Consider the following 24,873-nt stretch of genomic DNA (forward strand, 5'->3'; position numbering starts at 1 on the left):
CTTGGGCTGGTGAAGTCAAAAAAGTATACATGATATAAGCTCAACTATTGCGTATATATAAACTGAAATAAGATATCATACACTAAAAAAAAGTGACCAAGTCCACCGGTGGCCGAGGCGGGAATCGAACCTGCGGCTTCAGCTTATGCGGCTAATGGCCTGAACACTAGACCACCCGGCCCGGACGCCGGTGTCTATTTTAGTTTATAATTTATACTAGCTTTTGCCCGCGACTTCGTCTGCGTGGACTTAGTAACCCCAGCTAGAGTAAGAATAGCGCCTGGAGAAAATCTTATAGCAATTATTCAATTTGAGCATATTATGCACACAAATTAGCAGACACTTCATTAATTATCTCAATTCCAACCCGCTTTTTACTTTCTTAAGGGATGATTTTCGGGATAAAAACTATCCTATGTCCTTCTCAGGGACTCAACCTATCTCTATGCCAAATTTCATCGAAATCGATTCAGCGGTTTAAGCGTGAAGAGGGAGCACACAGACAGACAGACAGACAGACTTTCGCATTCATAATATTACTAGCTTTTGCCTGCGACTTTCTCTGCGTGGAATTAATCCATCCTTTTTCACCCCCAAATTGGTCCACACTATACATTTACACCCCATTTTTTACACCCTTAAGGGATGATTTCGGGGATAAAAGTTATTCTATATCATTTCCCACAGCTCAAACTATCCCCATACCAAGTTTCATCTAAATCGGTTCAGCGGTTATTGATTCCCCATACAAATTTCCCCCCCCCCTTTTCACCCCCTTGAGGGGTGAGTTCTGGGATAAAAAGTATCCTATGTCCTTCCCCGGGACTCAAACTATCTGTATACCAAATTTCAACTAAATCGGTTCAGCGGTTTAAGCGTGAAGAGGTAACACACATACAGACAGACAGACAGACAGACAGACAGACAGACAGACTTTCGCATTTATTATATTATTATAGTAGTGTGACTACTTAAAAAACACAAATCAAAATATTTCATAAAAAACAATTTGATTGGTTCCCTGGTTGTTATTGCGTTTCTCAACAATAAAAACATGTGGGTGCACCCAAAGAAGTAGACAGAAGAAAAGTTAACGCACGTTACAAGGGCACGATACATTTACCCTGGATTTACCGGGATTATTAGATTTATTAGGGACGAACAGGTATTGCGGCCATGAACGTCGAAAGGGAATATCTAGATACGTAAAGGGATATAAACTCATTCAGGTAGATAAATATGTAGGGCACAAAGCTAATCTTATACCTTTAAACGAACAATTCTTGTATATATATTTGCATATTTCGGGGATTTCGGAAACGGCTCTAACAATTTCGATGAAATTTGCTATATAGTTCGGGAGCGAAAAATCTAACTAGGTCTTATCTACGGGAAAACGCGCGTTTTTGAGTTTTTATATGTCTTCCGAGCAAAGCTCGGTCTCCCAGATATTGGAAATAAACAAAGTTGACTAAACTTCAGCTTTCGTGTCATACCTCAAAGTCATAACCTCATGTTTCATTACATTGTTATATTGTGTCATGTTATGTGACCCAAAATGGCCGGAGACGGAGATATGTTATTGTTTAAGAACTTTTATTAAGGTGATAGCAACAAATAAATAAGTACTGGCGCAGTCTGTAAGGATGAATGTCCGAAGGAATCGAAATTTCTTGATTGTTTACAGAAAATATAACACAACGCAACTCGCGTAAGAAGGACCACGATTTTAAAATCAAATGCCATGAATATTCACACAGATACTAGACTATTTTTACAAAGACTTACACCAAACAAAGCCCTAAAAGGTTAAATGGCTCGATAGAACCGTTGACCACGAACGCTGTATAGGGTTCGACACGTCGGGATGTATTATTATATACCGTTTTCATAGTTTTATTTCATGTCTAATAATATTCAAGTAAACAAAAGTATATTTTCAAAGTATTCTGATATAACGTAAAAACCCGATAGCCAATATAGCCACATCTTCCGTCCCAAGTTTCATTTGGCGCACCATCTTTAATTTCCTTCTACTTTCTAGCTTAACGTACAGTCCAGCCAACTACACTCATCGCAACTTATCTTATTAAAACACAACAGTGTAAACGAGATCAACCATCCACTGTTCCCTCCCACAGGATATTGCTTGTGAAGGCGACAAATCATCCCCATCACACAACAACGACATTACTGCTACGGTAACCCCTATTTCCTACCGCATTTCCTACACCCTTAAAGCTGAGCACACATGATCAGGATCCCGATTTAGATTTTAAAACTTGTTACGGATTTGATATTGTTTTGATAAGATTTTGAACATCGCTGACGCTGCAATGTACATGCGAAGTGAAGTGAAAATCGTGCGAGTGATGCACGTGCGAGTGTTGGCCGAAACATTAACAATTAACCATTAACCAGTACGAATAGAATCGTAAACTGTAACCGTCTGTTACGGTTTACGGTTCAATTTGTACTGGTTAATGGTTAATTGCAATTAACGTTCGGCCAACACTGACGCCAGTCACTAAGACCATAGTTAACCCTTAAATGCATAGTGTAGGACGCAGCCTACACAACAAAAACATGTAAATTTATACATAATTAGAAAAAAAATAGATAATTTGTTCCTATATAATATTACAATCCTACCTATACTTAAATTTACGCAGTATTTTAATTTATAAAAATTACATTCGTTTTAAGATGAAATATCGGAAAACATGGAAAAATCCATAATTTGGTGATTTTTTAGTATGCGATTTCGAACGTTTTTTTTTCGGAGTTTGTAATTATTTTATATTTAAAAACTTTATCATAGATATATCACAAATACCTTTCTGATGGTACTAACATTTTTCATATATCCCTTATTGAAAGTTATATATTTACATAAATATGATTTAAAGCCTATGCAACTTCGAACACTGATTTCGCAGTGAAAATCGAGGTTATATATTTTTACCATTTTTCCATAATTAGCAAACAATTACGCAACACATATATTCGTTTAGGGCAAAAAGAAAAAAATCATGCATTTAAGGGTCGTATCAAAATTTTAACTACATAGTTCAAAACCGTAACAACTTGTTGAATCAGAATCGGGTTCGGGCACTGAACTTTTTTACAGATATCTTATTGTTGGTAGGATTACTTAGTTCAGTTTCCCGCTAAATTTTGTTTTGTGTGAGAATATTGGAAAAACATTGTGTGGGTTGTGTGATATTATTTAGTTTTATGGTTTCCGGTTTAGATTATTAGATTCGTTGTTCAATGTTATTGCTAAGGTGCTGGACAGTTTGCTAGACAAACAGCTGGCTAAGCATATCCGCCTGCACGACGCTCAGTTCGGCTTCAGACCTGGCCTATCCACCGAATCTGCCATCCTATGTCTGAAGCAGACTGTCCAGTACTATACGGCAAGAAAAACGCCTGTATATGCCTGTTATTTGGACCTGTCAAAAGCATTCGACCTCGTATCTTACGACGTGCTGTGGCATAAGTTACAATCTGATACGGATTTGCAATATGAAGTTACCTCGTTGCTTAAATACTGGTACGGTAACCAAGAAAATTGTGTGAAGTGGGCTGGAGCGTATTCGATGACATATAGGTTGGAGTGCGGGGTGAGGCAAGGGGGGTTAAGTTCACGCCGCCTCTTCAACCTATATATGAATCGACTGCTGGAGGAGCTCAGCAGTGCCAGTGTGGGATGTTCCATAGACGGAGTGCGCGTTAATAACATCAGCTACGCGGATGACATGGTGCTACTGAGCCCCTCAGTGAGTGGTTTAATTAGTTTATTGCGCAAATGTGAGTCGTATGCAGAGGCCCATGGGCTCAAATACAATGCAAACAAAAGCGAGTTTATGCTGTTTAAAGCGGGTAATAAGACCTACAGCGTGCCCCTGTGACTCTTTGCGGAACTCCTTTGGCACAAGTTAAGCATTTTAAGTATTTGGGCCACTGGGTCACTGAAGACATGTGTGACAATATGGATATCGAGAGGGAACGCAGAGCGCTGGCGGTGCGCTGCAATATGCTGGCTCATAGGTTTGCACGATGTACTGAAGAGGTGAAGGCTACGCTTTTTAAAGCATATTGCCAGTCCTTTTACACGTGTTGCCTATGGATCAGTTATACGCAGCGGGCATACAGCGCTCTGCGGGTACAGTACAACAACGCGTACAGGGTGGTATTCGGGCTGCCGCGACACTGTAGCGCATCGGGTATGTTCACGTAGGGACGGATCGATGGTTTCCACGCGATCATCAGGAAGCGGTGTACCTCGCTGTTGAGGCGATGGCGCTAGCTCGAATACCATCCTCTGCACGTTGGCCGACCGGTGGGACTCGCCGTGGCTGAAGCACTGGGTGCAGCTACATGCCCCATTATGTGAAATTATGTTTTAATATTATGTTTGTACTAACCCTAGATTTAAGTATTATTATGTATGTTACTAACACATTATGGACTTATTTGTTGGAAATAAATTATTATTCATTAATTAATTGATTGATTGATTAATTTTAGTAGTACTTTATTCTGATCAGAGATTTCCTGCATTGTATGAAATTGGTGACTAAATATACTGAAGGATATCTAATTATAGTCAATAAATAAAATATTATAACTATGATTATTCTCAGTGTACGTAGTGTCACAACAAGAGTTAAATAGTAACAAGGAAAACACATGAGGTTACTTTAATCCGGAATAAATGCATGGTTTTGAGGGATAAGGTAAATACCCTTGCTTTACATGGGTAATGGTAAATAAATAACATGGGTAAAGGATTAACCCTCGTCCTGCCCACCATACTTAGTGTAAGCCATTGAAATTTAAACAAAATTATTTAGAAAATAGGGTTAATTTTCCTTTATTTCACGTTTTAAGAGTGCCCAGAAAACTCGGTTCTCTATACAAAAGTTACGCTCTCATTTTAAAGCGACTTGTTAGATTACTCTGAAACTTTGTACTTACAATAGGATAAGGTATATCTATGTCTGTAATTAGTTTATGTAGCTTCAGATACCATAGTAAATGAATACGGCGAATTTAAGTTTTTCATACAAAACTTGCTTTTGCTCTAATTCGTTTGTTTTATACCTTGGCCAAGGTGTGTGGAATATTTACTTTTATCGTATAATTCACCTATCACCTCACACACCGCCGCAGCTCCCTGGTGTTGCTGGCGTCTGTTCATCGGAATGGCCCGTTACCGATGATGTACAGCCTCACTTCCTATTAACCTTTACCTAACGGTCTCGAAGCCTTTACTCTGCCTGCTTTATAGCTATAATATGGAAATATCTTAAAAGTGTGGGCATTTTTGAAACTGAGTTATTTGCTGTACTGAAAATTTTAGGTACCTGTCACTACACTAGGTAAACGGAGTTACTTATGTACACTTCACACTGTTTATACAATAACTATTATAGTTAACTAGCATGTAAAATGTATTCAGTTTTTATTCTACTTTTTTAATACAGTTGCTCAAAAAGTGGTACTTTTGTGGCTGCGTAGCGTGTGAGAAGCTCAATTTCTCGAACTAGTGCTTTTTACTTTTTAGTTCCAAACTATACTTTCGAAACGCAGTTAAAATTGAATTTAGCTTGAGCAGGTACGCGGGCCTCACTCGTTACTCCTCGGTGTCGTTGACCAACCCGCGCCGGGCCCGCGGCGGCCGCGGCCGGGGCGCGCACGAGTATGAAGGTATCGCGGGCTGCGGCAGCTCAAGTATCGCGGGCTGTATATAGGTACTTTTGGTTTTGGTTTGGTTTGGTGGTATGATTCTACTAATGATATATTAATTTATTATTTTTTCGCAATTGTATTAAAAAACGTCGTTTACAACACGTGTGAAATGTCTTTTTACCACTCGTACCGAGTCTTGTAAAAAGACATTCTTTTCACACTAGTTGTAAAATGCACTATTGCGTGATTATGATGTTTGTGGTTAAATAAGACTATTTACAATTTGATATATATGTTAACTAAGGCCCCAATCCGCATTCGGCTGGCGTGGGGACTATAGCCAAAGCCCTCTCGCGCATGAGAGGAGGCCTGCTCAGCAGTTGGAGGTATAGAGGTTGATTTATAATTATTATTATTAACTAAAACAATTTCGCCTTCGTTTGACTTTTGTAAATTAATTTTTTGTAGTATAATAGTTTAAGGGATCCTATTACCGACCCTTTCGTTAGGTAGCTATGGTGTACACATGAAATTTTGTTTCCATAATGTCAATATCCATAGAGGAAAATGGGAAATATGTTTGTATGGAGAAGCGGTCGTTCAAATTCCTCATAAGGGTTAAATGATTAGTATTAATTTAATCGCTCGTTTAAGTTTTTCGGAACTTATGTACGAAATATCATTTGATATTTACCAGTCTCTTTTCGGTGAAGGAAAACATCGCGAGGAAACCGGACTAATCCTAATAAGGCCTAGTTTCCTCTCTGGTTTGGAAGGTCAGATGGCAGTTGCTGTCGTAAAAACTAGTGCCTACAACAATTTTGGGGATTAGTTGTTAAGCGGACCCTAGGCTCCCATGAACCGTGGCAAAATGCCGGGATAACGCAGGAAGATGATAAATTTAATCCGAAATCATGAATAATGAATGTCCCATAAAACACCGTTATTTAAGTTTTACGCGCAAACTAATAACTTTTATATCTGTGCACAGCCTTTCAGGTCGTCACCGTCCAGTTTTATTATAAGATGTCTTTTCTAGAAGAATTTCCGCCTTAAGCACTTTTATTACTGCATAAAAGAAGCTTAAAAACCGGCCAAGTGCGAGTCGGACTCGCGTTCCAAGGGTTCCGTACATTACACAGTTTAAACAATGTACTTTTTATGTGAAACGTGAGTGAAATGTCTTTAAAAAACCCGTAGGGGTCGGATCAAAAACTAAGTAATTAAGTCCGACTAACGCTTGACTGCATATTTCTAATAGATTTTTCTGTTATCTATAGGTAAAGATCTATTTTGTGTATTTTTTTTTAATTTTTGACCCAGTAGTTTCGGAGATAAAGGGGGGAATGGTAATTTTTTGCCTATTTTATTAAATAACTTCTAAACTATTTATCCCAAAAATTATAAAAAATATATATTTGAGATTCTCATAAGAAGCTCTTTCATTTGATATCGCACACACACACACCACATGATATAGTTTGAAAAACTTTGTTATTTATTTTTCTCATTTACCCCTCAAAAGTGGCTCCCATGTTTAAAATTCATCTGTTTACGTTACATGTCCGTCTTTGGGTCACAAACTTACATATGTGTACTAAATTTCAACTTAATTGGTCTAGTAGTTTCGGAGAAAATAGGCTGTGACAGACGGACAGACAGACGCACGAGTGATCCTATAAGGGTTCCGTTTTTTCCTTTTGAGGTACGGAACCCTAAAAATGATAGAATTACGCAGGAAGAGCTAGGACTTAGTTGGAGAATATTTCATTTTCTCAGGACGTGTCGGAATGACGCCTCTTCTTTTAATATGATTTATTATGATGAATAAAAAATTTAATATTTTCTAAGAATAAAATTGCTGAAAGGACACAAACTAAGTGTGAATTAATTACCAACTTTAAGAGTCACCGCCACCATACAATCTGAGTTACGCTCTCATTATAAAACTACATTTGAAATACAATTCAAATAACATATAAAAAAATTTTCCCCCAAATAATGTTAATTAAGTTAAAGATAAGACATAGATTATACAATATGGAAATCCAAAGTGATAAGATTATTTCCACAATTCTAATTGTGGAAATATAATCATGTAAATCGTGGGAATTCGGTGGATGCGAGCGGCACAAGATCGGTCGGAGTGGCGAGCCTTGGGGGAGGCCTATGTCCAGCAGTGGACGTCTATCGGCTGACATGATAATAATGATGATGATGAAGATTATATTTTATAGTTTTCGTTGCTAGAAATTGTAATATAAAGAATTTAGAGCGAGTCGAAGTTTTACATATAACTAGTAGCTAGGTACTTTTTCTGACACGATCCAATAAGTTAAATTACGGAATCTGAAAATCGTAGGGCTAATCCACGTCATCCAAGACAGCGCAGCGTGCAAAGACGTACTTAATAATGTAGGCGCGGCCGCCTAACCCCGTTCTGGACCGCCGTTATGCCAGCGACACCGGTCTTGTCTAAAATATATGTATAATAGACTGTAAGACTTGTCGAATTTAAACTGTTGTGAGACATACTATTAACATTAAATAATTTTACGGTTTAGGCTCATTAGTTTTAGTCACACGCGCGACATGTTTCGGAGAGCCTAGGTCTCCTTTCTCAACCACTAATAGTGCGAGCAGCGTTCACGACGGCCGTGTATCGCGTACTGCCGAGCGCCGCGTCGCCCGCTGCGTGCCCGCCTACAACGATAGCGCAAGACCTCCCCCAACCGGCTATCTCGGCGTGCGCGCAGCGAGCGGGCGACGCGGCGCGCGGCAGTACGCGATACACTGCCGTCGTGAACGCTGCTGCCTACTTCTCAATGGCATGCAATCACTATCAGAAAAGTTACGTTGCTGTAAGAATGTAAGAGAAATTGAAACTTGTACAGTCGAATGCAAAAATATCGGTCCAGATAAATGGCTAAAAATATGTGAACACGACTTTATTGTCTAAGGCGTAAGAGCGTACACATATTGACTGTAGACTACACCGAATACCGAAGCAGCTTACTCTTATAGATGTTATCGATCGATAAACCTAGCTTTTGCGGTACAAATTCATAAGAGCGGGGAAAATAAGCAGAAAATACGAACATGAATATTTGATAAAACACAAATACTTCTCCTTTTTTGAAGTAGGTTAAATAGCTACACATTGGTACTTGATATTTAATACAAATTTTAGTACTTTATTAACAGTTAAAGGACACGTAAGGAATGTAAAAATTTAGTTAGAAGAAAGAAATTTTACAACATTATTTAACTTGCAATGTAAGCATGTAGGTACTGTTTGTACGGGTCAAATCTTGCAAGTTTTTAACTCACTTCCCGATTTCCAATGAAACTGAAAATTTGTAAGTATGTAATATACATATGTAAGTCGGGTGACAATGCAATATTATGATACCATCGAGCTGATCAGATGATGGAGACAGCAGGTGGTCATGGGAACTCTGTGATAAAACAACGCAAACTAATTGTGTGGGGTTTTTACAATTGTCTCGATGAGTATTAGTTGCCTGCGGAAAGAAAAGTTTCAGCGATAAACGCTTGTACCAAAAAAGATTTTTTTGACAAAAACTTGTTTAGACAATAGCTTTTTAATTTATTTAGTAGAAGACGTGGTTTAGTAGAAGAATGCGACGTTGAAACTTGCACAATGTAAGCAACTTACGCCAGTACTTGTCCTGTTTAACTCCATCGTAATAGCATTTACAGCCCAAGTGCATTATTTATGAGAGGGTGGAAAACTGAACATACGAACAAGTAGGACACGAGAGGATTTATTTGCTGAGGAAAGTTGCGAGTGTCGGAGCATTTTAGATTTATGTCACAATTGCGACAGGGTTTAGGAAAGAACGAAAGTTAAAATATACCGTAAAACGGGGTGGCTTTCAATTGCGGGGGCGACTTTGAAAGTTTAGTTTTTAAGCCATAATACATTTTTTGCGAGTTTTTTTAGCTGGACCTGGACCATTATACCTGGACCTATACACGTTTTATGACCCCATAAATAGGGTTGATGACACATGTTGAATTAACAAAATCTAGTAACATAGATAGCAAATGAGTAATTTATCACAATAATGTAGATATTGAAATAATATATGGAAATAATACAAAAATACAGGACTTGAAAGTTAAGGTAATTTAAGTAATTTTTCTATTACCAAAAAGGAAAAAAGTAAGGTACTATTCGATTCCTTACATTTTATCCAAAAAAATATTGTACAGCAACTATACCTATATACATAAACGCAATATTTTACCGACAAAAACGCAATTTTCTTATTCTGTCCATCTCTCATCAAAATGGGCTCTCGTGAACTTGACGTCACGTTCACTTATTTTGTTAGAAGCGTTTTGCGAGTGAAGTACGACTGTCGGGCTTTTATTATCATTTCTGACTGTTGTATTGCTTTAATGCAATGGGTCCCATATAGACATTTGATCCTAAAAATAAACTTGATCGATTGATAGGTACCATTAATGAAAATTTGTCATCTAGCCTATTAACAAAAAAATGTTATCACTCGTAGTTAACACCTGTGCATGTAAGCAATTGTTTCACGGGGTGAGATAAACAGAGTACCCCTTTCTTACCTGTTTACGGCTACTAATGCAAATTAGTTTTTTTTTTTTTAATATTTTACGAGTTTCTATCTATTCACAATATAAACATTACACTGAGCTAGTTATATAAGCACCGCAAACTTTTGTGACCCATTTTTCTACTTTGTTACTAGTTTAATATTTCGTATTTCTACCGGATACGTTGTATTTCTAGCCACCGCTAGGAAATTAAGGCATGACAGATCGGATCCGGCGGAGCTACTTAAAAGCGTCTACGAATATTAAATCCAGATATATAATAAATACAGTATTTTAAGTATTATTGGCTAGATATAAGGTAAAAGTTTATGTTAAAAAAGCTGTAAATAATGAAGTTTAGTTTTAGCCTACTATTTTTAAGTAAAATAGACAATTCCTTATATCTTTACCATAGTTAGGCCCAAAACGATTTATTTCTACTAATGAAAAATATTTTCCGTTTGTTAAGATACCAATATTGTTTTTTGTACAAGTTTAAAGTTACAAACAATTAAAACTAGTAGTTACTTTCAAAGAAATATAATTTTGTTGTTGGCCTAATAAGGCACAAAATAGTACTTTTATAAAACTTGTATTTTTTAACAGTGGTACTGTAATATTTTTACAACTATTTTGGTATATTAAGAAACATAAACAAATGAGCAACCTGTATTGAGTGACTTTTACATAATATCCTGATTATTTCTAAAAACATTTCAGTCTAAATTAAGGTGTACCTTATATGCCTTACCTTATTAAAAATTATTAAGTAAGCTAATCTACTCAAACCAAATTACACCCTTCAAACCAGGGTATAAACTGTATATAGTGCCTACATTCCTTAACTGCCCACTTATCGAAAATGTACAAGAAAAAAATGTACGGTATTATAGAACAATTGTATAGCAATTTACTCCCCCTGATGCCATAAGCCTTGCGTGTCCTTTAAATTGAGAACAAAGCGCTAAAGAAGCTCTACAAATAGTCTCCTCAGTTAAAGCTTTTAAAGCTAATTTCCTTCCATCTAAATCCTACTTTTACGTCTTTTCAGCTTTTTTCAGCTTTTCTTCGCTTTTATAAAGAATGCACTTGGAACTATAAGTTCTATTACATCTCCATCGAGTTTGACACGACCGCTACTGACATAATCGGTTTACAGTGAAGTTAAAAGTAATAGTAATGTACCGTAATCCGGTAAAATTAGAAATTTAACAATATTACCCAATTTGACATAATACCGCAATACCCTTGGGAAAATTTTGAGTGAAGGCATATCGAAAATTCATGTTTAAAAGAATTATGAACAAAAAAATACGAACGATAAACAACTTAGGTATACTTTATAATTACCTCTACCACTTAAAAAGTATTACTTTGAAAAAGTCGTACAGGTAAAAAGAATAAGTTTTCCAACGTTTTTCCTCATTAAGGATCTCTGTCATATTGAAATGAATTCATTGTCGTCGCTCTTTTGTCTTCGCTAGATAATTGAGCTCTGAGTCTTTAGAAAAAACGTATCTAGCTAGTCTGGTTTTAGTCTTGAACAATTTTTATTACTCTTATTAGACAGTTTATATAATCGAATAACCATCAGTTCATCATTATATCAGCTGAAAACGTCTACTGCCGAACATAGGCCTGCCCAAAATGCTCTACAACGTCTGGTCATGCGCTGCCTTTTAAGACAACGGTAGTAGGGCGTTTTCTAAAATAAATATTTGTTCCTGAGTCATGGGTGTATTTTCTATGTATATAAGTATGTATTTATCTATATAAGTATGTATATCGTCGCCTAGCACCCAGTACAAGCTTTGCTTAGTTTGGGGCTAGGTTGATCTGTGTAGATGTCCCCTAATATTTATTGATTTATAATTCAACTCCAAATGGAATAATGGTACTCTCTACCGAGGTTCTTATATTTATTACGTTTTAAAATTTCGGCGCTTCCCGCCGCAATAATTAATTAGGTATTATTGGGATTAAAAATCCAATTTGACCCTTTAATAGGGTTGTCAAAAACATCTGTTTTTCCGTTACTCGCGTTTGGCTTAATTAACTCGTATGATAACCGCCATCATGGATGCATCTCGCGGCGTGTTCTGGCGAAATATGATTTCGTACCTGGAATAAAATTGAGTTGTATCCTAGTTGTGTTGTTGTGTGTTGTGTTGTGTCGGCTTGGGTTAAAGTTATCTGATCTATGCTTTAGATATGTAACTACGACTATAACTTTAATGATATATAACGATCACTGAGCTAAGCCGCGGACGGAGAGACGGACAGACGAACATGGTGAAACTATAAAGGTTCCTAGTTGATTACTGAACCCTGAAAACAAGCGTCGGTAACATTAGGTTGCGTTCATTGTGATAAAGAAGTGCTCTAGCAGTGTTGCCAGGGTCACAGAATAAATAATAGTACTAAGCACAGAAGGTTCACTCTCTAACAAAACGCGTCTATTATGACAGATATGACCGCAAGGTGGCGCAAGTGCGAGCAGGCGTCCATTCTGGCAACTACTATGGATAGACACCAAAATTGGTGTGGGCCGCATGTACTTGTAGCGACGCGACGAAATCGCGAAGTGAGCCACGCCTGCCAGGGTTATTGAGCCATAACAGTTATATGTTATGATTTGTTTAACGAAAAGTTACATTCAGTCACAATCTTCTTGAATTATAAAGTAAAAATAAAACCTGTCAAGTGCGGCCAAATCATAAGTTCGCACATTGTCGCACATGTCACAGACGAGGCCAAAAATTCACGATTCTTTTTTGTATCCGCAACACTGTATTCTAGACAAGGAAAAACGATACGTAAATATACTGCACGAGCGACTTATTGTAGCATTCCCCGAAGGTATTAGTTAACATAATAAATTGATTAAAAGCTTAATGATACGACAGCGCGTGCTCGGGGGCTAAATGAGTGTCTACATAATTTGTAGGCATTTGCATATATTTTTAACAATAATGTTGGGATCTCGCGAGCTGAGACTATTGTGTGTGATCAGGGTTCACTCTTAAACTGGTCTGACTTGGTAGAACCACTGATGGACCTCGCTTTGTGAAGCAACTATGAATATTGCGAGGTCACAACACATATTTAGAGGCTATTGTATTGGTACATGCATATCTTATTACAGTGTAGGGCGCTAAAATATCTGACGTAAGCTTAAGCTTTTTTGTGTACCACTTGTTTGCGACTCTTTGCGTTCTACATATCTGTACCGTAAAATGGGGTGAGTAGGAGCAAAACTGACATTTAAACCTCGATAACATTTTATTTTTACATATGCAAACTGAATGGTGTATATAATAAGTGTTCCGAACGTTTGTATTTTAGTTTTTATTTTATTTTGGGTAGTTCCATTTCATAACTTTGACGATAACAGGAAATCCCACCTAACCCTGTAGTCCCTCGTAATTGGGGTGAGATGGGTTATGAAAACCCCCACCACCACAAAGGTAATTTTGGAAGAATGTTAGATCGATTTATTATTATTATGAATATTACTGTAGCTCCATTTCATATTAGAATACATTATTTTTGTAGCAGTAGCCTTAAAATCCCATCTTACCCCCTTTCATCCCTTCTCTTCCCATTCATAACCCAACTCTCCCCGCGAACCCTACTCACCCCATTTTACGGTACTTAATTATGCTTAATGTATTAGCAGATGTAAATTGGACAACAATCAATAAATATAACATTGTAAGCATTTGAGATTTGATTATAACCTAATATAGGTACTATACAGTAACCTTACAGTATATACGATAGCCCAATCGACGGCGAGCATTACACGGGGTTTTTTTTTTCCTTGTATAAAAAAAATACATATATTTCAACAAAACAACAAACAGATGATTTAGTGTATTATGAAAATGAAATGTTCTAAATTAATTTGTGAGCGCCAACATAGAGTAACTTATACTAGAGCGGTACTGTCATAGTAAATTTTGTAACAACAGTAAATTCACTGCCATCTGTCGACAAAGACAGACATTTTAAAACTAAAAATGAAGATTTATAAAAATATAGATAAATGATTTTTTTATTTGCATTAATTATTTTTATGATTTTGACCCATGTTCTGTCACTGATATGCGTTAAAATTGTTAAATAACAAACGAAACCGTCAACGCCATCTATACGACAGTTGGCCAAAACTAGTAGCGCCCTCTGAACGAGAATCAAATTTTCTTGATTTTCGAGGCACGTTTTTTCCTTTGACTGTATCCATCTATTACGGAGTTATATCTATCTTTGGCGCCAATATACAAACTCGTACATATGGTGGCCGCTACTCGTGTTAGGCAAATGCTCTATCTAGTATGACCTAGTGATCTATAATTTGAGGCAGAGGCAACACAATTCTGCATAATGTAATGTTTTTTGAGGCGCGACAAACGACACCAAATGAGAGAGGGCGATAATGTGTATTATGTCCGAGTAATCGAGAGTGAAAATGACTTTTGGGGTGGTAATACGTAATCAAGGATCTATTCGATGTAGATTATCCTGTTTACTGGAGGACGCTGTTTTGCATTTTTTTCATGACGCGATCTCCAAGGGGCCCACTGACTATATCGGCCGGTCAGTTGTTCGGAACTGTCAAATTTTTGTTCCAACTGACGGGCCGACATCGTCCGGCGGACTGATAGTCAGTGGGCTCCTAGAATGAAACGAAACTTTGCGACCGTTGTCTGCCCTGTATTTTTTTTAGATTTCACGATAGCCTATCTCCCATATAAAAGGAGGGATACTTTATAATTATGTAGTACTGCTGTAGGTAGGCTGTTTAAAGATAAACAACCTTTCAATTAGTAAAATTATGATATAATAAAGCTGTATGAAAAGCGACTTGAAATACTGAAAGAAATGTATGCATAACAGTAACAAAATTGCGAACTATTTATATGTTACACCGATAGGTCGGTTTGTTACTATTAAATCGATTTAAGGATATTAATCAACATTTATTTATTACACCGCCAGACACATATGTACCAGTGTCGGAGCACTTACCACCCGGCCACAAAGAACCATGGCCCATCTGGAAGGCGATAAACAGGCTCAGGTCTCAGGTTGGCCGTTGTAAGCAGAGCATGGCTGAATGGGGACTGCTTCGTGGCCACTCTACCCAATGTGGTTGCGACAAATCACCGCAAACTATGGTGCACCTGCTGGACTGCCCCGCGTGCCCGCACTCCTGCTCTGAATCCGACCTGAGAGACGCCACGGTCCGGGCTGTCAGCACCGCTGCTTTCTGGGCATCCACTGTTTAGGGGAACCTCGACATGAGAGAAGAAGATTTATTTATTACGAACTTGTTCAGTTGGTTTTTGAATTACTCAAAGAGTTTGGATAGTTATTTTTTTCAGTGAACGCTCACTCAATGGTACTTAACGTACCTTAGAGATCTAAAAGGTTTGTTTTGAGGTACAATGTCTGTATAGGACCCATTGTCTTAAAGCAATACAAAAGTCACAAATGATGGTCAGTCTGGCATCGCCACTTTACTGTGCAAACGCTCTAACACAAATGGCAACACATTGTGAGTTCGTGACGTCACTGTGTCACTTTGCTTAGAAGCCGTTCCGATGTATGAAAAACAAGGCAATTGTGATTTTGTCGGTGAAATGTTGCGTTTATGTATTATGTATACATAAACAACAACAATATAATGTTGCTATACAATTTTTTTTTAAATGTATGGAATCGAATGGTACCGTTATTTTTTTCTATTTGTAAGTTAAAAAAAAAAATGATTTTTTCGACGTATTTTTTTGGTCTATTTTTTAATATACCTATTTTTTTTTAAGTTTCCAAATTATTGTGATAAATTGCTCATTTTCTATCTATTTAACTAGATTTAGTTATGAAATTCTACATGTGTCAACTACCCTATTATGTCTATTTATCAAGGAAGGTGTGAAATCAGCCATTATATAATAGCAACTGCCCGGGCCTGCCTAATATTAGGAGTACCACTATAAATACGCTCTCCATTACATATAGCTGTCAAAGATCTCGAGGTCACACTACACTGGTCATTCTCGACTCGTCTAACTTATAGAAACAAATAGTCTGGACTGGAATTTGTGAGTCCCGAGGCACTAGCTTCCGGATCAAATACTAGGAAATACATTGAGCCATTTTGTTGAAATGGTTGGTGTAAATATATAGGTACGGCAGTACGGTGGGATTTAGTACATTGATGTTGATCTACACTTTTTGAGAAAATCGATTGAGATACAAGAAATATAGCGATGCTTTTGAGTAAAACCATTATACAAGGTAGTTGATATATCTTTAAAAACAATCTTATTAATCTACAAATGTGAGGTTTAAAAACATACGTATCCACGAAACTCACACTCACCACATCCTGATAGATTGACTAGATATGAGGAAAGTGACAAAACAAATCACTCAGAAAGTTAGCGTGAAAACACTGACTAAGATGACTCGGAAAACTATTGTTTACACTCTTGAGACGGTGCCTTGGGACTTGGAGACCAAATAGTTGCCAAAGAGCACAAGAAAGTATTAACGTATAGAATGTTTTTGTCTAACAAAATAACAATAAAAACCGACAATTGATTGGTCATGATAACTACGCTTTCCACTCGTAGCAAATAATAAGCTACGAATTGAATTTTGATGGTAATATTATTAATTTGAGCTTTGGTTTGGATATCTGCTTTAGCGGCAAATTAAAACGTTAGGATTTTATCAGTTGTCGTTTGTTCTACGCTCAAAAAGAAGGGTTTATTATTATTATTTATTCTATATTCCAATCTTACACTAGATCAGACAGAAAAGTGCCGCGAAACCCTATCGGGTTTGTATCGACACTGCATTCGTGGATACATTTTACATTTACCTTACATTGTTGTCATACATAGGATAAACATTAAATAGTAGATTGTTAACCAAAGGTGGAATGTGAAACAAGTCACCCGAGATATTTTAGCGCTCGAACGAAGTGAGAGCTCCAATAGTTAGACTGTGAGATGGTTACTTTTACCCGAGTTAAACACTACTTTTCATTTCGACGACGAGGAAAGTCAAACACAAGAAATGTAGGTGTATTATAGGTATATTTCTTTTGACGGTTAAGAGAACTAGGGACTGGAATTGGCTCCATTTACATTTTGATCGAAAAAAAAAAACTAAAACCACAGACAATCCGGTCCTAAATTGGAATGTATCTGAAACAGCCTTAATGTATACGCGCCTTAAAAAAGTGAAACTGATTGAATGAATGTAATGTAATGATAATATTTTAAACATGACGATGAATGTTATATTCACGAGTCGAACAAAAAGTGAAAAAATAACCCTGAAAAGAAACTTTTATTACACGGTCCAAAAAATTGAGTCAAGCGAGACACTGGGGGCGTACTCTTATCGCCCGCCACGTCGCGCAATTATGAAACGGATTCATTAATCTTACAAACTTCCAAATACCTATTTTTCAACCGAAAACCACGCAAAACTCAGCTTAAATGCCATGAGATAAAGTACAATATCGCACGGGTAAAACTCCTGAACTTTCTTTTATAAATATGGCAAGGATTGGATTGGGATTTGCGTAAACGATTGAAAATGCGTTTTTCGCATAAATCGTGTAGACCAAATGAACGATAACTTACCTATTCTTGTATGATTTATTATGTGGGATAAAGATAAATCGGATGTAAGATGGGGACCGGACGAGATAGGTACGCTGCGGTCGGAATATGGACTGTAAATATCATCTATTGTCATTCTATTGACATTTATTTATCTACTAAGGAATACTTCAAGAGTTTCCATTCCATCATAGTGGTACCTAATAGTACCTATGTATATCTTTCTTATTGTCTAGTACCCATAGTAAAAGCTTTGCTAAGTTTGAGGCTATGTACCTAATATACAGCTGGCTGCAAAAGCGGGCATGCACTTTTGCAGTTGGGTGTACCTAAGGACTCCTCTACACGATGGCCCAGCGTAGGCCAGTCCAAGTGATATTGCTATCCCATTCCACCGCATAGCTGCGTCCCTTAGACTGGCCTACGCTGGGCCATCATGTATAGGAGCCACAAGATAGTTCTCGAATAGTTATTTATTTATCATTTGGTATGAGAGAAATGAGCGCTGGTGGCCTAGCGGTAAGAGCGTGCGACTTGCAATCCGGAGGTCGCGGGTTCACACCACGGCTCGTACCAATGAGTTTTTCGGAACTTATGTACGAAATATCGTAATATTTACCAGTCGCTTTTCGGTGAAGGAAAACATCGTGAGGAAACCGGACTAATCACAACAAGGCCTAGTTTTCCCTCTGGATTGGAAGGTTAGTAGTAGTAGTAGTAATCACTTTATTGTACACAACACAGGTTTAAAAAAATAAATAAAATTATAGTAATGGAAGTACAAAGGCGAACTTATCCCTATAAGGGATCTCTTCCAGCTAACCTTCGAGTACGAGTGGAAAACTATAGCCAGGTCAGATAGACAAACTTACAGGATGTACAAATTAATATTTAAAAAAGAAATAACACTAAAGATTAAAATACATAAAATACATACTAGCATACATACATACAATACTAAATATATATTATAATGTTAGATGGCAGTCGCTTTCGTAAAAACTAGTGCCTACGCCAGTTCTTGGGATTAGTTGCCAAGCGGACCCCAGGCTCCCATGAGCCGTGGCAAAATGCCGGGACAACGCGAGGAAGATGATTTGTTATGAAAGAAGGGTCGTAATCAGCAATCAATTGTCGGCTATATTAGAGGTTAGAGGGATCAAAATTGTCTTGCTTTTTGTCCCCAGAAAATGTGACGGAGTGGAGTTTTTTGTATAGGGTGAAATTTGTTTTGAATTTTTCTCAAGAGAATTATAATCTATAGCTAGAATAACATGCAATAAAAGACACAAATAGAAGCGTGACAGTGGTCAGAAACTAGACAAAAAAATAATTTTGACCCAGAGAAAAAACTTTCTGCACATTAATACTTTCTTGTGGTGTTATGGTAACTACGAGTATAGTCAAGTCAAGTCAAGTCAAGTCAATATAATCTTTATTCAAATAGGCCTAGCAACAAGCACTTTTAAATTGTCAAGTTTTAAATATTACCTTAATCTAAATATCAGAGCAATTTATTGATGCAGTTATTATTATTCTTAAAAACATTGAATTATTATAGATATGTCAAACTTAATAATAAGAATTCACAAAAGGATCGTCAAACACCAAAATTGTATAAAAAATACTAGTCTAGAAACTTTCTAGAATAAAAATCTAAATGTCAAAAAATACGGATTACCTAATATAGGTATTCATTGAATTATCAATTTCATCATTAACACAATAATAAATAATTAATTATTTTCAATCACAATCCCACGGTGTTTCATCATTCATGTAGTCTTGTGTGCTATAATAGGCTTTAGAGATAAGTTTACGTTTAACATATTTTTTAAATTTATAACGTCTATTAATCCCAAGGCACCTTCTCAAGAGTATAAACAAATAGTTTTCCGAGTCATCTTCGTCGGTGTTTGTACGCTAACTGTCTCTTATTTGCTTTGTCATTTTAATTTTAGACAATCTATCAGGGTGTGGTTAATCTAGTACTAGATTCCTACAAGTTTGAGTTTCGCGGATACGAATCACACTAACCTTTTGTTTGTGTATGATAAGGATCCTGAGCGACGCTAGCGAATATGTTAATGTCAAACTCGTGGTAAGGCTAGGTCTTCCGACAAGTTATCAGTCTGAACTGTAGTCTATGTTACGTCTATCCCGCTTTGTAGCTTTAAAGTCCTCTATCATTAACAATTTATGCTCCATATTTATTTCTACTAACGCATTGTTTTTGAGCCAATATTTCCATCGTCCATTACGTATTGAATAACTAGACCGCGAGGAATTTCCTTTCTTATATAATATTAAATTTTCTGATCTGCTCCTAACAGAAACGCCTCTCCGGTTTCTGTATTTCCGAAGATTTAGGAAGGCTATCTTGAATACGAGGTAAAAATATTTTTCTTGACGTCCTTTGATGATGATGCATGAATTATCCTTTCCGGCTTAAAATTTTCTCTATAGAAATTTTTATCTCAATAGGTTCAGCGGTTTAAGCGTGTCTGTGTGTGTTTACGAATATAGTATTCTATTCTATTCTATTCTATTCTATTCTAAGAGGTAAAAGACAGACTAGTAAACAGGTAAGTTATAACATTAGTAGGGATAAAACATACCTACAGCACAGGGCGGACACGCTATACATCAAAAATCACTCGCGTTTCTATGTGTGAACGGCACGTCCGTACACGCGTCATGCGTCATAGTGTGAGTAAGATGCTTAAAAATTGTACTGAGAGCACGCCAGAAGTCCGCCAGATATTCGAGTCGGAACGGGGCGGTGCGTTGCCGTTCTGTATGATAATACTATTAATTATTCTGTGCCTACATTCCAATGTTTAAGTACTAAACATAATATTTTTTAGAAATTTTAATTGGATATGGGTTGAAATATTACATGTGTCATCTCTTTGTTTCAGGTACTTATGCTGGTTAAGAGGTTTTATGTACTGCCCAATCTATGGACCTAGTACACGTTATAAGTACATAGGTAGGTACATAAAGTAGATACTCCATTTTGAATTGTGACATTCTGTAGGTAAGCGAAATAATGTTAGGGACATTAGGTGTAAAGTAATGTACATTTTAACAATTTCATCTACATTATGTAAATTATCATTTTTTTTTAAACTCAGTCAATCCATTATACAACTTCAGTTAAAGGTAGGTAGGTACTATAAATGAATTATAATTGTATGTAATTTTAAATCATATTAACTAACTATAACATACCTACTTAAGTATTATCGTTTGTAAGCTTCTCCTCAGGCGGTACAACAATATTTAAAATTTCCCCGCCATGAGACAATTGGCTGCAGCTGTAGTAAAAATGTGAACAGCCAGTGTAGCTTCTTGCCGATGCCGCCTAAGAAGATCGGATTCAAACATCCTGAATAGTAATATACATACAATAAAATATCCAGAAAAATGAAAGAAAAAGAGCAAAGTTAGGTTTTACGACCCCTGATGTAGGAATAGGTAATATTCGTAATAGATACAGGATGCCATTAGCTGGGCCGTTAAAGGCATAAAGGGACCTTTTTGGACCCGAACATTAGGGGTCCCAGCCACAGCAAGAGAAGATTTTCTCAAGAGAGACTAAGCTAGTTTTATTAACGGACTAGTATGAAGTTCTTCAAAAAGGGACTTAAAAAAATTAAGCGGGCATGTACACGGGCGGGCGGGCACGTGACGGGAGTTGAAAACGTTTCTCTATAGATCCAGTCGATAAATCCAAAATGGATCTAGTGAGAAAAGTTTTCTTCATAGATATAAATTTTATGTTGACAGGTAGACACTGGATCTATAGGGAAAATAATTAATATCATTAGATCCATGAAATAAAACTATGAAAACGGATTATATCGCGTATATTGAATTTATAATACATCCCGACGTTTCGAACCCTTTACAGCGTTCGTGGTCAACGGGTGACTGAGAAAAAATTACAAAGTGCAAAAATACCCACATACTAAAATAATGAACAATCATAGACTACAAACTTTAAGGCTGGTTGTACATGCAAAATCGGTTCATAAGGCTAGTACAATTATTTTCAAGTAAAGATATATATATATATACGCGATAAAAACTACGCCGGCTCCAACCCTACACCACGGACGGATATTATCATTAGATCCATTTAATTTTAACAAAAAAAAAAACTCACTAGATCCATCTTGGATCTAGTGGTTGGATCTATAGAGTACTGTACTTAATCGCTTAGGTAAATTAATGTAAGACTGACTTTATGTTGTTTACCACCAATTTAGTATAAAATAGCATAACATAAAGAAAAATGTGACGTTTTCAACCAAATTGTCGCTTGTCGCTAAGGTTGATTTCTAATTGAAGCTATATGGAAATAGCGCCTTACTGACAAGACCCTTTTGGTTGAAAATGGCACAAATAAAGAGCAAAGTTTGGCTTTTACGGCCCGTGATATAGGAGTAGGTAATAGTCGTAAGAGATACAGCATGCCATTAACGGCATAAAGGGCCCTTTTTGGACTCTAACCTTTATGGATAAAGTCACAGCAAGCGAAGATATTCTCAAGAGACGCGAAGCCAAAGTTTACATAACAAAATAGGACTGACAAACTGTTTTCGTAAAAGGGATTCTTCAAAAAGGAGGGTAAATAATTAGAGTTGTCCGTCTATCCGTCTGTCTGTCACCAGGCTGTATCTCATGAACCGTGATAGCTAGACAGTTGAAATTTTCATTTTCAAATTTATGATGTATTTATGTTGCCGCTATAACAACAAATACTAAAAACAGAATAAAATAAATATTTAAGTGGGGCCCATACAACAAACATGATTTTTTTGCCGTTTTTGCGTAATGGTACGGAACCCTTCGTGCGCGAGTCCGACTCGCACTTGGCCGGTTTTTTTTTGTACGGTATAAGAGACAAGCGAACAGAAGAATCCCCTGATAAATATATTACCACGGACACTTACAACACCATTTCAGGCCTTTAAGATGGAATACGCTCTTTTCTTAAAAGTTTGAAGGTCTTATTGGTCCGGAAATACTATCAAGCGTGTTAAAATGCGACTATTATATTTTTTGCTCATAGTATTGAAGCGCTGGTGGCCTAGCGGTAAGAGCGTGCGACTTTCAATCCGGAGGTCGCGGGTTCAAACCCCCGGCTCGTACCAATGAGTTTTTCGGAACTTATGTACGAAATATCATTTGATATTTATACCAGTCGCTTTTCGGTGAAGGAAAACATCGTGAGGAAACCGGACTAATCCTAACAAGGCCTAGTTTTTCCCCCTTTGGGTTGGAAGGTCAGATGGCAATCGCTTTCGTAAAAACTAGTGCCTACGTCAATTCTTAGGATTAGTTGTCAAGCGGACCCCAGGCTCCCATGAGCCGTGGCAAAATGCCGGGATAACGCGAGGAAGATGAAGATGATGAGTATTGAACAGGCTTGAGGCACATCGTATATCGGCCGATCGCCCGTTCGCATTAGAGCTTTTTGTAATGCTAAAACTTTGGGAAAACTTGCTAACAGCAGACGAGATATACCTATATCGTATTTATAATAATTTGTGGCTTGATACGGAAAAAACTGCATTGAAAGCGGACTTTTAAAGAAAGAGCATTCATCAGTAGAATGTTTTCAAGAACAAAATGCAAAATGCAATATGCAGAGCGAATAAGCAAAAGATTTCAAAACAGAATCGTGACCGTAGCTAGAGATTCTAACCAAGAACTTTGTGCGTAACGATGAACTCAAGCTCCTCTGTTTCTCATTCCTCTTATTCAAATAAGTTTCACCAGTGTTATACTTCAATATGACCTAATAGCATAAGAGCAAGCGCGAGATTTATATTGAATAGTTAATATTTTCATAGAATCGCACCATACATACATATAATCACGCCTATTTCCCGGAGGGGTAGGCAGAGACCACGGATTTCCACACACACTACGATCCTGATATACCTCTTTCGCTTCCTTTGCTTTCATAACATTCTTCATACACGCTCGCCGGTTTAAGGTTGGTTTAAGATGCCATTAACTTGGCCTTTTTTCAAGATTTCCCCGATCTAATCAGAGAAAGTCCGCCGAGGTCTACCCCTTCCAACTCCCCCTTCTACTTCTCCCTTATACACTCTCTTTTTAAGTCTGCTTTCACTCATTCTCTCCACGCACCAAATTCAAACCAAATTCGCACCAGCTTTCGTTAAACGTTCTACTTATACTTTTATGAATTCATAATATTAAAACCTTGGTTGTGCTGCAATTTGAAAACATCGACGTTCGAAAACGGGTGTCACTCCATAAATAAAGAGTAGAAAAATGAGCCAATGACGTTGACAAATCGCACGATCAAACAAAAGAGCTCAACTCCTTTGACTGGCTGACGTATTATCGACCGTGACTCTGTAATTTAAGGTTCAAAATTAAAATGACAAGGCAAATAGCTTGATGCAATTTGAAAGGACAAAATTGTACCCGACTGACATCGTTTATACGAGCGCTTCTTGATACAGAATCCATTGGATAGAAATTTAATTTTAGCATAAAACTGAAGCTTAGCAAAAGTTCATATTTTGATGACGTCCTCATGTCCATGTCGACAAGCTTTTAAGTTTTGCATTGATACTTTTTTTCAAAATTCATTTTATATAGAGAACTTGGCAATGGTACGTACACATCAAGGGAAAGAAGGCGAAAGTTGAAAACTTCTGTTCTGTCACTTTTGTACGTTCACCGATTACTCTCGAGACCCGTGGTCCGATTTCAGTAATTCTTTTTATATAAATCACTTTAAGCTTGTGCTAAATGTTACTTTTAGCAACTGCATTGTTAACGTTATTAAAACATACCGGTCAATTCGAACAACGTGATAATTACTAGATACGAGAACAATACGAGATCTAATAGATACGTTATAGTTTAGTTCTCAACTAGTTATCTTTTG

At 37.1% G+C, this 24,873-nt stretch overlaps 1 protein-coding gene across 2 annotated transcripts in view; it reads left to right on the forward strand.

Annotated features, from left to right (window-relative positions):
• The window catches only part of LOC134746298 (uncharacterized), a 103,107-nt gene that overhangs the window by 5,480 nt on the left and 72,754 nt on the right, over nt 1-24,873 (forward strand). The gene's annotated exons all lie outside the window — the stretch shown is intronic.

This window comes from Cydia strobilella, chromosome 12 (assembly GCF_947568885.1).
Source record: "Cydia strobilella chromosome 12, ilCydStro3.1, whole genome shotgun sequence".
Taxonomy (NCBI): Eukaryota; Metazoa; Arthropoda; class Insecta; order Lepidoptera; family Tortricidae; genus Cydia; species Cydia strobilella.